Genomic DNA, 15,122 nt, shown 5'->3' on the forward strand with positions numbered 1-15,122 from the left:
TAACCTCTCAGATCACATGAGATTGGGCTCTTTCAGGGTGATGTGGCCGTAGGAGATTTCTTCAGGCACTCTCAACCCTCTTGACTAACGCCAAGATGGTCACATTGGGAAACAAACAAAAAAAACAAGTCAACGCCAACAATATAAAAAGAAGCCTACAGCACCTAGTATTCCCAGGTGGTCTCCCATCCAGGTATTAACAAGGCGCGACCCTTTCTAGCCTCTGAGATCAGAGGAGATTGGGTGCTTTCAGGGTGATGTGCCCAGCGAAAAAAAATAAACGAATCAATGTCAACAACATAAAAAGAAGCCTACAATAACTGGTATTCCCAGGTGGTCTCCCATCCAGGTACTAACCAGGCCTGACTCTTCTTAGCCTCCAAGATCAGACGAGATTGGGTGCTTTCAGAGTGATGTGGCCATAGGCAATCTCTTCAGGCACTCTCAACCCTCTTGACAAACACCAAGATGGTCACCTTGGTAAACAAACAAAATGCTTTCGGACCATCGTGCAACAATTTTGGCCTTTATTACAGGCCGACCCTATTGTAAATCAATACATAACTGACTCACCTGCAATTACTTTTAAGAGATCACAATCTCTAAAAGATTGTTTAGTTAAAAGTCATTTTATTGACAATCCATTATCCACTTCTTTGAAACAATTCGGCACATATTCCTGTGGTCAATGCGACACGTGTCCGTATATTAATAACTCTTGTAAAGTGAAACTACCCAATGGTAGTTGTTTTTTTCCTAAGTTTCATGTTACGTGTTCCACCCCCGGCATCGTATTTCTAGCGCAATGCCGATGCGGAGGCTTCTATGTTGGTAAGACTAAACGACTGTTTTCAATCCGCATTAAGGATTATATTAAACCTATACTAAATAAGTCACAGCCATAAGTAGGCATATTGGGACTTACCATTCCTTTGACCCTGATTGGATTCGTTTTACAGCTTTGGCACATATACCCTTGAATTCACGAGGTGGTTCTGTTGACAAGTTTCTTTTACAAACCGAGGCCAAATGGATTTTCACTTTAAAAGATACCCAGTACCCGGGGTTCAATGAAAATATCAGTTTTAGATCATTTTTATAACAGTGTTCTTTTCCACTTTTTCCCCTAACCCCCATTCTGGGTTTTCCCTGACAACAGGACTTAGATGAAGAAATTTCCTTCTTTTTTTCTCCCCCTCCTCCCCTCCCCCCATTCCCCCTTTTTTTTTTTTTTTTATTATTTCATTATTGGATTTGTTATAACACCATATGAATTGACTTGATCATTGCTGTAATTATAATTGATATTTTTTTCTCCTTTTGTGTCTAATAATAAACTAGTTATCATGGTACCCTGGTTTGTTTGTATCTGTGTTCGCGGATCATGCTGCACAAACATTGGGATCTCTGTTGTTCACTATGACTCTCGTTCACAGGGCGGCGCTCCACAGATCGCTAGCGCCGTGTCCGGGATTAATCGATACCTTTTTTTTTGCATCGCTGGGACAAATCAGTGGGTCCATTAGCCTTTTCCTTTTGGTTGGGGGGCATACGGACACCCAGGGTGCCTCTTGAGTCATTGACTTTGGGGACACCCGTTATGGTGGATCACTGGCTGTTACCCCTATTATGGGGATAGGGCTAGTTTGCATACAGGCTTGTCTACTTCCGTCTCTATAACACCAGAGACCCATTATGGCCATCTCTCTATTGTTAACCCTGTTGGCAACTGCCCAGCTGGAAGCTCCACCTCCAGCTTAGTGGCATGATGGGAAATGTAGTCTGGCAGTCGGCGTAACTGGCTCTGCACATGCGCGGTGTTCTCTCCAGAATGTCCGCATCGAGCCGGTGACGTCAGACGCCGGTGACGCCGGTGACACCGGTGACGCCGGTTGCACATATCTTCATCTAGTGTTGATTCCTGGTTTGCGGTTGCTGGTCGATAGGTGGTAAGCGCCATTTTGTTTAGATCACATATGCCTGGGTTGCTATATATATCTATATTTATCTATGTATCTTTGTAATTACATTGTAGATTTATGTTACTTTGTATATTAATTCTATATTATATTTATCGTTAGTTGCACATTCCCCTGAAGAAGCTTGTTGCGAAACATGTTGGGAACGAGTGCTATCAGTCTTTCAACTTGCATTTCCGGGATCCCTCTAGTCCAGTAAAAATGCGTACATTGTTCTTTGTATTTCTACGTACTATATTTGACACTATAGTGCTTTTTAATGTATATGAATAAATTAATTTTTATTATATTTCGTTCTATTAGTGTTTATAATTGCACCGCTTAAAAATCTCCCTTGTTTCCCCTTCCCATCCCCCTTCCCCGTTTTGTAATTTTCATATTTATTAGGAGATGATGTGCCTATCTCTGCACGGTGTCACTGGATAGGTTGGACCATATTGTTTCTATAACATAAGAAGAAGTCTACAGCACCTAGTATTCCCAGGTGGCCTCCCATCCGGGTATTAACAAGGCCTGACCCTGTTTAGTCTCTGAGATCAGACGAGATCTGGTGCTTTCAGGGTTATGTGGCCATAGGCGAACTCTTCAGGCACTCTCAACCCTCTTGACAAACAACAAGATGGTCACCTTGGTAAACAAACAAAACAAAAACAAGTCAACGCCAACAACATAAAAATAAGCATGCGGCACCTGGTATTCCCAGTCGGTCTTCCATCCAGTTACTAATCAGGCCCGACAATGCTTAGCCTCAGAGATCAGACACGATCGGGCACTTTCAAGGTGATGGGGCTGTAGGCGATCTCTTCAGGCACTCTCAACCCTCTTGACAAACACCAAGATGGTCACCTTGGGAAACAAGCGAAACAAAAACAAGTCAATGCCAACAACATAAAAAGAAGCCTACGGCACCTAGTATTCCCAGGTGGTCTCCAATCCAGGTACTAGCAAGGCCCAACCCTGTTTAGCCTCTGAGATCAGAAGAGATTGTGCGCTTTCAGGGTTATGTGCCCATAGGCAATCTCTTTGGGCACTCTGAACCCTCTTGACAAATCACCTTGAGATACAAGCGAAAAAAAAACAGGTCAATGTCAACAACATAAAAAGAAGAATACGGCACCTGGTATTCCAACGCCATCTCCTATCCAGGTACTATCTAGGCCCAACCCTTCTTAGCCTCAGAGATGAGAAGAGATAGGGCTCTTTCAGGGTGTTGCTGCTGTAAGTGATCTCTTTGGGCACTCTCAACTCTCTTGACAAATGCCAAGATGGTCACCTTGGGAAACAAGTGAAAAAAACAAACGAATCAACGCCAACAACATAAAAAGAAGCCTACAATAACTGGTATTCCCAGGTGGTCTCCCATCCAGGTACTAACCAGGCCTGACTCTTCTTAGCCTCCAAGATCAGATGAGATTGGGTGCTTTCAGAGTGATGTGGCCATAGGCAATCTCTTCAGGCACTCTCAACCCTCTTGACAAACACCAAGATGGTCACCTTGGGAAACAAGCGAAAAAAAAACAGGTCAACGCCAACAACATAAAAAGAAGCCTACGACACCTGGTATTCCCAGGCGGTCTCCCATCCAGGTACTATCTAGGCCCAACCCTTCTTAGCCTCAGAGATGAGAAGAGATAGGGCTCTTTCAGGGTGTTGCTGCTGTAAGCGATCTCTTTGGGCACTCTCAACCCTCTTGACAAATGCCAAGATGGTCACCTTGGGAAACAAGTGAAAAAAAACAAACAAATCAACGCCAACAACATAAAAAGAAGCCTACAATAACTGGTATTCCCAGGTGGTCTCCCATCCAGGTACTAACCAGGCCTGACTCTTCTTAGCCTCCAACATCAAACGAGATCGGGTGCTTTCAGGGTGATGTGCCCGTAGGCAATCTCTTCAGGCACTTTTTCACCCTCTTGACAAACGCCCAGATGGTCACCTTGGGAAACAAAAAAAACAAGTCAACGCCAACAACATAAGAAGAAGTCTACCACACCTAGTATTCCCAGGTGGTCCCCCATCCGGGTATTAACAAGGCCCGACCCTGTTTAGCCTCTGAGATCAGATGAGAACTGGGATCCCAGTTGAAGTCATTGGATGACGTAACGCGTAGGAAACCGGAAGTGACGTTTACATCCGAGCAAGGCGCTCGCCGGTCCATTGTTATAACTGTGTACTGTTCCGTTTTTCTTGTGAGTAGACAAGTTTTATCTTAAATAAAAGTGTTGGTTTGAAATACTACACCATGGTGGACCTTTCTGACTTATCCCTTTGAGCTTGCCTGTCATTTATAACCCACGAGGAAATCGGAGGAGTTTGTGGTATCTCCAGAAGTCCGCTCTGCAGCCATCCCTTTGATCATTCTCTGTAATTTAGTTGCTTTGTTTCTCGCTGCATACCTTGCAGCTGCGAGGTAATTATATAGCATAAGCATCACTGGCACGGAATATCACCAGAAGAGAGTTGGTTTGGCACATTGCACTTTAATTTTTGGATTGTGATTATTGCATTCAAATTGCACGATTGGACTATGTATGGGACACTTTAGTGTGATTCACTGATGTTATCGTAACTCACTAATTTGCTGCTATTGATTCCCGTTGGAATTAGTCTATTTTTTGCGTGTTTTAATTAATTTTATATACACTGCAATTTTACACTGTTTTTTTTTTTTTTTTTTTATTTGGTGATATGTGTTTTATTGCATTTAGCAATGTACCCTGAATTTTTGACACCTGGATGATGCACAGAGACACCTTTAAATAGTTAATTTATGTATAAATGCATGTATGCACTTTTCATATAACTTTTAAGCACTTGGCACTGTTTTAGTTTACAAACTCAGTTGCACCGATACTCGTTTTTGCTAGTATTAATGATTTATTTTTATTTTTCATATTATTTGGTTTTCAAGGTAGCGCAACACAACCCCCCCTGTTTTAAGTATATATAGCATTGAGAGCCAACTCATACAGTGATTGCTGCTCCTGTTGTTATTTTGCCTTCTGACCTTATTTGCCATAGAGCGCGGAAGCCTCTTGATATACAAGGGCACTGGTAAGTCACTTCCTAGGTCTAGGGGGTTATAAAAATGCCTGTAGGTTACCACCCCCCTCCTGCAAGACTGGAGCCAGCCTCACAGGATGAGTCAGTGCCCCTGTCAGGTTTTGCAGCCTCTCCTAATATTTCAGCCCCGATATACGTCACTGAGGACTCCCTTAGGGCTACATTGGAGGGTTTTGAAGGGAGAAACATATTGTTTCAGCTTCCCTGAAAGACAGCAGGAAAAGGGGTAGACCCCCTCCCTCTGCTGAGATTCCTCTTTCAGATGACACTTCTGACAATGAGGAGAGATCCCTAGCTTGGGACAGGGATCTTGAGCAGTTGGATGAACCAGAGGAAGAGGAGAGAGTCCCCTCCTCCAAGGCGCTCAGAAAACAGGTGCAGTATTATACTGAATTGGTGCGTACCACATTCAGAATGTCTGCTGCTGAGATCGCTACGTCCTCTGTTTCTTCCCTGGGAGTCAGGAAAATCCCACAGACTGCCTTTTCCTTTCCAATTCATCCCTTAATGGATAAATTGTTGCATGAGGATTGGGAACATCCCGATAAACTGTTTGCTCCTCCTAAAAGGTTTTCTATGCTTTATTCTCTGGAGGAAAGTTTCACCAAGAAATGGGAGGTCCCATCTGTCGATACGGCTGTTTCTTGCGTGAATAGAAACCTGACCTGTCCTTTGGATAATGCTCAGGTATTTAAAGATCCAACTGATAAAAAGCTGGAAACATTATTAAAAGCCTCCTTTTCCATGACTGGCGCTGTAGTGCAACCTACAGTCGCAGCTGTGGGGTTGTGTCAGTTCCTCAAGGAACAGGTTAAGCAGATGCTTGGCCTCCTTCCCAGTGAGGAAGTGGAGAATTATGCAGAAATACCTCAAATTCTGTGTTTCATGATTGATGCGATTTTGGATTCTGTCCAACAAGCATCTCGTTTGTCTCTCCTGTTGGTACACATGTGAAGGGCCCTATGGCTAAAGAATTGGACAGCTGAGCTATCATGCAAGAAGCATTTGATTGGGTTCCCGTTTAAAGGGGAAAGTTTGTTTGGAGAAGAATTAGACAAATTCGTCCAAAAAATTTCATGGGGTAAATCTACTCTCCTTGCAGTCAAAACGTCCATCATTTAGGCGTTCTCTCTCTCCCGGAGCATCAAGCTCTAAGCAGTGGCGACGGTCTTCTCAACCCCCCTCTACAGGAAAGGCTCAAGGCCGGGCCCAGGCGCAGAAGAAATCCGGGGGGCAAAAGCCTGCCAAGCAGAGCCCAAAAGCTTCCTTGAGAAGGGGCGCCCCCGCTCGGCCGAGTGGGAGGAAGGCTCCTGCAGTTTGCGGAAGCCTGGCGGGAAGAGATCCGGGACAAGTGGGTGGTCTCTTCGGTATCTCTGGGCTACAAGCTGGAGTTTCAGGAGATTCCACCTTCTCGCTTTCTAAGGTCAAGGATCCCCAGGGACCCAGTAAAGCAAAGACCGCTATTTCTGGCCTTAGATCACTTACTATCCCAGGGGGTGATAGTAGAAGTGGACCCAAAAGAACAGGGTTCAGGGTTTTACTCGCATCTCTTCACTGTTCCAAAGCCAAATGGAAGTGTCAGACCTATCCAGGATCTGAAGGATCTGAACAGTTTTTTACGCATCCAGTCCTTCCGAATGCAGTCAATTCGCACTGTGGTCTCCTCCCTGCAAGGGGGAGAGTTTATGGCATCAATAGACATCAAGGATGCATATCTCCATGTGCCAATTTTTGTGTGTCATGTGGCTTATCTAGATGATTTGCTTCTCATAGAGAAAACAGTAGCGCTCCTGAACCACGGTGTTACCAGAACGCTAGAACACCTGGAACGTCTAGGTTGGATTATAAAAAGTCATCCCTACAGCCTGCTACCAGGTTGGAATACCTGGGTATGGTTATCGACACCGCTCAGGGCAAGGTGTTTCTACCAAGGCCAAAAGCCTTGGCCATTGGGGATCTGGTGCGCCTAATTCTGGGCAGATGATCTTCCCCCATTCGGTTGTGCATGAGACTGTTAGGGAAAATGGTCGCCTCCTTCGAGGCCGTTCCATTCGCCCAGTTCCACTGAAGGCCTCTGCAAAGATGCATCCTTGCGGCTTGGAACAGGAAGCCCCAGTCGTTGGATCTTCCTATGCGTCTATCCCCAGGGACACGCAAGAGTGTCGTCTGGTGGTTACAAACGAGAATTCGCTGAAAAGCAAAACTTTTCTTCCTCTTCCATGGAAGATTATTACGACAGATGCCAGCCTGACAGGCTGGGGAGCAGTGTTGGAGGAGACGTGCTCGCAGGGGAAATGGTCTGCGATCGAGAATCTATTGCCCATAAATGTCTTGGAGATCCGGGCAGTTTATATGGCTCTCATAAACTGGTCTTTCAGACTACGGGGTCTCCCTGTTCGGGTTCAGTCTGACAATGCCACTGCAGTGGCCTATATCAATCACCAGGGCGGTACCAGGAGTCTGGTTGCTCAAAAAGAGGTGAATCGCATACTTGTCTGGGCAGAAAGGCATGTACCATGCCTTTCTGCAGTCTTCATTCCAGGAGTGGAAAATTGGCAGGCGGATTTTCTGAGCCACCAGCAGTTGTGCCCAGAAGAATGGGATCTGCACCGCGCCGTATTTTGGAACATATGTCGCAGGTGGGGTACTCCAGACGTAGATCTGTTTGCGTCCAGGTTCAACAGAAAACTGGACAAGGTCGTGTCAAGGACAAGAGATACACTCGCTCAGGGGTCGGATGCTCTGACAGTTCCCTGGGATAAGTACAATTTGATTTATGCCTTCCCCCCGTGTCCGCTTCTGTCGCGGTTCCTGGGAAGAGTCAAGAGGGAGACAAAGTTGGTTCTTTTGGTAGCCCCGGCTTGGCCCAGGCGACCGTGGTACGCAGAGATCATGAAGTTGGCAGTAGGCAGGCCGTGGATCCTCCCTCTCCGGCCAGATCTGCTCTCACATGGTCCAATTTACCATCCTGCTTTACACAGTCTGAATTTGACGGTTTGGCTGCTGAGACCCACATTCTGAGAGACCGTGGGCTTTGGGGGCCAGTCCTTTCTACTCTGGTCAATGCCAGAAAGCCGGCCTCCAGGCTTATTTACTACAAAATCTGGAGGGCATATGTTTCCTGGTGTGAACTCAGGGAATGGCATCCTAGAAAGTATGTCATTAGCAGGATCTTGGCCTTCCTCCAGTCAGGCCTAGAAATGAATTTGGCCGTAAGCACTATCAAGGTGCAGATTTCGGCCTTGTCAGTGTTTTTTCAGAAGCCACTTGCATCGCATTCCCTGGTGCAGGCTTTCATCCAGGGGGCTATGCGGATAAGGCCGCCAGTCAAACCTCCGGTGTGCTCATGGGTTCTGAATTTGGTTTTCTCAGCTTTGCAGGGGCAACCTTTTGAACCTTTGCATCAGGCTTCGTTAGTTCTTTTGACTAAAAAATTGGTTTTCTTGGTAGCCATATCCACGACTAGAAGAGTGTCAGAACTAGCAGCTCTCTCCAGCAAAGAGCCGTATCTAATTATTCATAAGGACCGGGTGGTAATGCGTCCCAACAGGTCCTTTCTGCCTAAGGTGGTTTCAGGATTCCATTTGAATCAAGATGTAATCCTACCATCCTTTTTTCCGGACCCACAGTCCGCAGAATAAGAATCTTTGCACACTTTGCATGTGGTAAGGGCAATCAGTATCTATCATCAGGCAACTGCTCAGATAAGGAAAACTGATTGCTTATTTATTTTGCCGGAAGGCCCTAGGAAGGGCCAGGAGGCATCAAAATCCACTCTCTCAAGGTGGATTAGACAGATTATTTCTCAGGCCTATAGTGTTAAAGGGAAGATCCCTCCTTTTCAAGTGAAAGCGCACTCAACTAGGGCTGTAAGTGCTTCTTGGGCAGTGCATCACCAGGCCTCCCTGGCTCAGATCTGTAAGGCTGCAACTTGGTCATCAGTCCACACATTCACCAGATTCTATCAGGTGGATGTCAGAGGGCAAGAGGATATCACCTTTGGGTGCAGTGTACTGCAGGCTGCAGTTTAGGTCCACCGGTCCTTGGCGGTCTACAGGGGCGGGCTGGGCCGGGGGGCAGGGTGGCAATTTCCCCCTAGGCTGCCCTAACAATATATGCATAATGGCTGGCAGCCACTGCTCACGATTTTTTTTCCTTTTCGGGTCAGGGCAGGGGCTGCAAGCTGAGGCAGAGGGAGGGGCACGGAAACTCAAGAGACACTCACACTCACTTATGTAGTGGAGGCCGCTCTGTTCCTGCACCTCCCGTCGGTCGCACTCACACTAATCCACTGACAGTGGAGTGAGAGACAACCTGACCTGTCAGTTCGTGTGGGGGATTCCCCCCCCCTCCTCTCCTCCGAACACTGCAGCCTGTGTGAGCGTCCGCCCACTCTGTTCCCTCCCCTGCTTCCTCATTGGTAGAGGGAGGGAGCCCATCAGAGCCTCCAGCAGCTGCAAAGCATTGTGGGACATGTAGTCCCGGTGGCCTAATAGCAATTCCTGGGCGCAAAAAATTCCCTAGCCTGACCACAGGAAGAGAACAAACGAGAGGCTGCGGGGGAGCAGACTGTCACCCCATGAGGCTGATCCTGAGGACAGAGCAGAGATAATGTAAGTTTTTTGGTGAATGTGTTTTTTTTATTTTTTCTTAAAAAGAAAAGTCTTACACTATGAAGATTTCTCACTTCTTTCCCATTGTTTCAAGCTGGGAGCTGATATTATTAACCCCTTCATGCCTAAACCTTTTTTGACACTATATATATAATTTTTTTTTTTTTTTTTAGCAGAGACCCTAGAGAATAAAATGCCAATTGTTGCAATATTTTACGTCACACTGTATTTATGTAGCTGTTTTTCAAATACAATTTTTTTTGGAAGAAATACACTACCGGCATTTTCATCCCTTCCTGCCCAGGTCAGTTTTCATTGTGCGGTCATGCAACATTGTACCCAAATAAATTTTTTCCCACAAATAGAGCTTTCTTTTGGTGGTATTTGATCACCTCTGCGGTTTTTATTATTTGCACTTTAAACAAAAAAAGAGTGCCAACTTTAACCACTTCAGCCCCGGACCATTTTACTGGCCAAAGACCAGACCACTTTTTGCGATTCGGCACTGCATCGCTTTAACTGACAATTGCGCGGTCGTGCGACGTGGCTCCCAAACTAAATTGACGTTCTCTTTTTCCTACAAATAGAGCTTTCTTTTGGTGGTATTTGATCACCCCTGCGGTTTTTATTTTTTGCGCTATAAACAAAAATAGAGCGACAATTTTGAAAAAAACGCATTATTTTTTACTTTTTGTTATAATAAATATCCCCCAAAAATATATAAAAAAAAAAAATTTTCCCTCAGTTTAGGCCGATACGTATTCTTCTACATATTTTTGGTTAAAAAAATCGCAATAAGCGATTATTGATTTGTTTGCGCAAAAGTTATAGCGTTTACAAAATAGGGGATAGTTTTATGGCATTTTTAGTAATATTTTTTTTTTACTAGTAATGGCAGCGATTAGTGATTTTTATTGTGACTGCGACATTACGGCGGACACATCGGACATTTTTGACACATTTTTGGGACCATTGTCATTTATACAGCAATCACTGCTATATAAATGCAGTGATTCCTGTGTAAATGGCACTGGCAGTGGAGGGGTTAACCAGGGGGTGGCAGTGTAGGGGTTAAGTGTTCCTAGGGGTGTGTTACTAACTGTGGGGGGGGGGGGCTGGGCTTTCATTTAGTGAACACTGATCTCTGCTCCAATCACACGGAGCAGAGATCAGCGTAATTTGTTGCTAGGCAGAACGGGGAGATGCTGTTTACAACGGCATCTCTCCGTTCAGCCGCCCCGTGAGACGATCGCAGATATGCCCGCGGCGATTGAGTCCGCGGGACCCATGACCGGACTCACAGGGGTCCCAACCAGATTGGACGTACCTGTACGCCAATATGCCTGCCTGTGCCATTGTGCCGATGTACATCGGCGTGCGCTGGTCGGGAACTGGTTAAAAAAAACACAATATTTTTTACTTTTTGCTATAATATGCCAACTTAAGCCTTAACAGTTTAGGCTGATGTGTAATTTTCTACATATTTTTGGTAAAAAAAATTGCGATAAGCAGTAATAAGTTATTGATTTATGGAATTTTTATTATTTTTTTCTTTTTACTAGTAATGCTGCAATTTTTATTGTGACTGTGACATTGCGGTGGACAGATCGGACACTTTTGACACTATTTTGGGACGAGTGACTTTTATACAGCGATCAGTGCTATAAAAATGCACTGATTACTGTATAAATATCACTGGCAGGGAAGGGGTTAATCAAGGGGTTAAATGTGTTACCTAGGGAGTGATTCTAACTGTGGGGGAGATGGGACTGACTAGGGAGGAGACCAATCCTATATACTAGGAACATACGATCTGTCTCCTCTCCCCTGACAGGATGTGGATCTGTGTATTTACACACACAGATCCACATTCCTGCTCTGTCATGAGCGATTGCGGGTGCCCGGCAGACATCACAGCAACTGGGTACGTGCATCGGCTCCTCGTGACGTGTACCTCAGTGTACCGCCAGGAAGCCAAGGATGTCCTATGATAAAGAGCACACTGGTGACATCTATCATAGAACCTGGTCCAGGAGGCACGACTTCGTATGACAGAAGCCGCACTGGGTAAGCGGGAGATCTCCGCTCTGTGTTATCCAGCAGCTTTTCTCTCTCTAATCCCCATGCACTGAACAGACTGCATTGATGGGCTATGGTGAGGCTGCATTGATGGGCACTGACAAGGCTGAGCTGATGGGCACTGGTGAGGCTGCATTGATGAGCAATGATGAGGCTGCATTGATAGACACTAGTAAGGCTGCATTGATGGGCATTGGTGAGGCTGCATTGATGGGCATTGGTGAGGCTGCATTGATGGGCACTGTTGATGGTGAGCTGATTCGTGGATTAATGGGCCACTTGACTAGACTTGCCCCCCAGGCCTAAGGCTGCCAGCCCTCCCCTGGCGGTCTATATATTATGATCTCTGTCTCCCTCCCCTCAATCTGAGCATTGCTTTGGGACATCCCACTATGTAATGAAGCTCCTGTGTCCCGTGATGTATGATCAAGAAAATAGGATTTTTATATACAACTTACCTGTAAAATCCTTTTCTTGAGAGTACATCACGGGACACAGGGCTCCCGTCCCTCTTGGATTTTACGTGGTTTCCTATTGCTTTGCTACAAAACTGAGGTGCCTCCCATATGGGAGGGGTTATATAGGGGAGGAATTCTCCTTAATTGGGGGTTAACCAGTGTCCAATCACCAGAGGTGCCTATATAACCCACTATGTAATGAAGCTCCTGTGTCCCGTGATGTACTCTCAAGTAAAGGATTTAACAGGTAAGCTGTATATAAAAATCCTATTTTTAATGTTGTTGGCGTTGACCTGTTTTTTTTTTTGCTTTTTTCCCAAGATGACCATCTTGGCGTTTGTCAAGAGGGTTGAGAGTGCCCAAAGAAAGTGCCTACGGCCAAATCACCCTGAAAGCGCCCGATCTTGTCTGATCTCGGAGGCTAAGCATTGTCGGGCCTGATTAGTAACTGGATGCGAGAACGACTGGGAATACCAGGTGCCGTAGGCTTCTTTTTATGTTGTTGGCGTTGACATGGTTTTTTTTTCCGCTTGTTTCCCAAGGTGACCATCTTGGCATTTGTCAAGAGGGCTGAGAGAGCCCAAAGAAATCTCCTACGGCCACATCACCCTGAAAGCGCCGATCTCATCTGATCTCAGAGGCTAAGCAGGGTCCGGCCTGGATAGTACCTAATTACAGGTGCTATAGGAATCTTTTTATATTGTTGGCTTTGACCTGTTTTTTTTTCGCTTGTTTCCCAAGGTGACCATTTTAGCATCTGTCAAGAGTTTTGAGTATGTCCGAAGCGGTCGCCTAAGGCCACATCACCCTGAAAGCGCCCGATCTCAGAGGCTAAGCAGGGTTAGGGCCAGATGGGAGACCGCCAGGGTCTATGTTGTTGGCTTTGACCTGTTTTTTTTTCACTTGTTTCCCAAGATGACCATCATTTGTCAAGAGGGTTGAGAGTGTCTGAATAGAACACCTTTGGCCACATCACCCTGAAAGCGTACAATCTCATCTGATCTCAGAGGCCTAGCAGCGTACGGCCTGGTTAATACCTGTATGGGAGACCATCTGTGTATGTTGTTGGCGTTGACCTGTTTATTTTCGCTTGTTTCCCAAGGTGACCATCTTGGTGTTTAACAAGAGGGTTGAGAGTGCCCAAAGAGATCACCTATGGCCCTATAGAGGGTGTAGGTAAGGGCTACAAGAGCGTGGTCAGACCAAGTAATATGGCCGATGGAGGAAGAGCTCACCAAGTGCAGTTGGTCATGTGGAATCAAGAAGAAGTCTATCCTAAAGTATGATTTGTGAGGGGAAGAGCAAAAAGAGTAGTCCCTTTCCCCGGAGTGTTGCAGACGCCAGACATCAACTAATTGGTCATTCAATAAACACTTAGTAATCTGCTTTCTAGAGGAAATGGGGAGCGAGGAGCAAGAGGCAGAAGTGTCAACCCACCTAATATCAACTGGCCCTCCCGAAAGTCACATAATCTGTGCAGGGTAGTTCTGAGGAACGTGTCTTGGTGATCATTGGGAGCGTACACAGTGGCAAATGTAAAAAGGAGCTCTCCAATGTGGCCCCTAAGAAAAAGATATCGACCCCCAGGGTCCACCAGAGAATCCTGGAGAACCCAGGGGAGCCTGCTAGAGATCAGAATGGAGACTCCCTTGGTCTTAGAGGAGGGGTTAGTAGAATGGTAGACCTTAGGCCGCGTACACACGCGGGGACTGTTCGCTCAACTTTGTCCGTCAAACAGCGGACAGTCCGCTCAAAATTAGCATGGACGGACTTGGCCACACACGACGAACGAACAGTCCGCTGAAACCGTGCGCGATGACGTGAACGGCACGTACGACGGGACTAGAAAACGACGTCCTATACACTGCAATGCAAACTTCTGCGTGTAAATCCTTTCTGAGCATGCGCGGAACTTAGTTTGACGAACAAGCCTACACACGAGGGGACTGGACAGTTTTTCGGAATTTCCGAAAAACTTTGTTCAGCAGACTGTCCGCTGAAACTGTCCACTGAAAGCCCACACACGAGCGGACTGTGCGCCGAAACACTGTTCAGCGGACAAAGTTGAGCGAACAGTCCCCGCGTGTGTACGCGGCCTGAGGGAAGGATCTCGACCATAGAAAGGGGAGGCTAGTATTTTTAAAATGTGTTTCTTGTATAAAGGCCACATCAGTACGGAAAGTCTTCAGTTCTCACAGGAGGATCCGCCGTTTTTCAGGGGAGTTCAGTCCCTTAACGTTTAGAGAGGTGACCTTGACTGAGTCTGCCATCGCTCCTCGGGGAGGGGGAGGTGGACGTCAGAGAAAAGCAAAGAAAGTTGAACCAAGGTAGGTATTGGGTAGATAATGGATGGTGGGAACTAAGGGGGAGAAAGGAAGGGCAAATGGAAGGAAAGGTAAGGGGAAAAAGAGGCCGGGCACCTCAACCCCAGGGGGAGAGGGAAATTAAGGGTTGTCTGCACTCAACAGTACAGGAAGGGTATACTAAAACAGCACAATTATGCTATAGCGCTTACCAGATGTACACTGGGTTTAAAGCGCCGTCCTACTTGGGTTGGTGGGTAGACAGGTCGGAGAGGGAGCCCCCGGATCCCAGTCCCCCCAGTCCTGGCAGTGGTAAATGTCACGTCTGATACCGGTATGCAAATAAAAGACAATCAGTAACATCATAGAACCAAAAAACAATAGTATAATCAAAACCGAGGTTGAGCAGATAACTATCAGCACTGAGGGGTCTCCTTGGCTCGCCCTAAACGTAGGCATGCACGAGGGAGCCCGTCACAACAGAAAAGGCATCACAGAATGGGATACACCACCCCCGTCCCATACCCCAAAAGTACATGCAGCCCCCGAACAAATGCATTTCTCCCTTTGGCAGATTGTCCTCTCCTTACCCCCTCTCCCCCGTCCATGCCCCGGGGGGAAAAGGGG

General features: G+C 46.3%; 5 pseudogenes; 1 reads left to right on the plus strand and 4 right to left on the minus strand.

The window, feature by feature from the left end:
• Positions 1-308: 308 nt before the first annotated feature.
• LOC143955312 (5S ribosomal RNA) lies at positions 309-427 on the minus strand (annotated as a pseudogene).
• A 2,011-nt stretch (positions 428-2,438) lies between these two features.
• LOC143948862 (5S ribosomal RNA) lies at positions 2,439-2,557 on the minus strand (annotated as a pseudogene).
• Positions 2,558-3,305: 748 nt separating this feature from the next.
• On the minus strand, positions 3,306-3,424 carry LOC143954541 (5S ribosomal RNA; annotated as a pseudogene).
• Positions 3,425-3,746: 322 nt separating this feature from the next.
• Positions 3,747-3,865, minus strand: LOC143951328 (5S ribosomal RNA; annotated as a pseudogene).
• An 8,697-nt stretch (positions 3,866-12,562) lies between these two features.
• On the plus strand, positions 12,563-12,681 carry LOC143943050 (5S ribosomal RNA; annotated as a pseudogene).
• The last annotated feature ends 2,441 nt before the right edge of the window (positions 12,682-15,122 follow it).

Source organism: Lithobates pipiens, unplaced genomic scaffold, assembly GCF_037356315.1.
Source record: "Lithobates pipiens isolate NorthernLeopardFrog02 unplaced genomic scaffold, aLitPip1_a1.2 Scaffold_10, whole genome shotgun sequence".
NCBI lineage: Eukaryota > Metazoa > Chordata > Amphibia > Anura > Ranidae > Lithobates > Lithobates pipiens.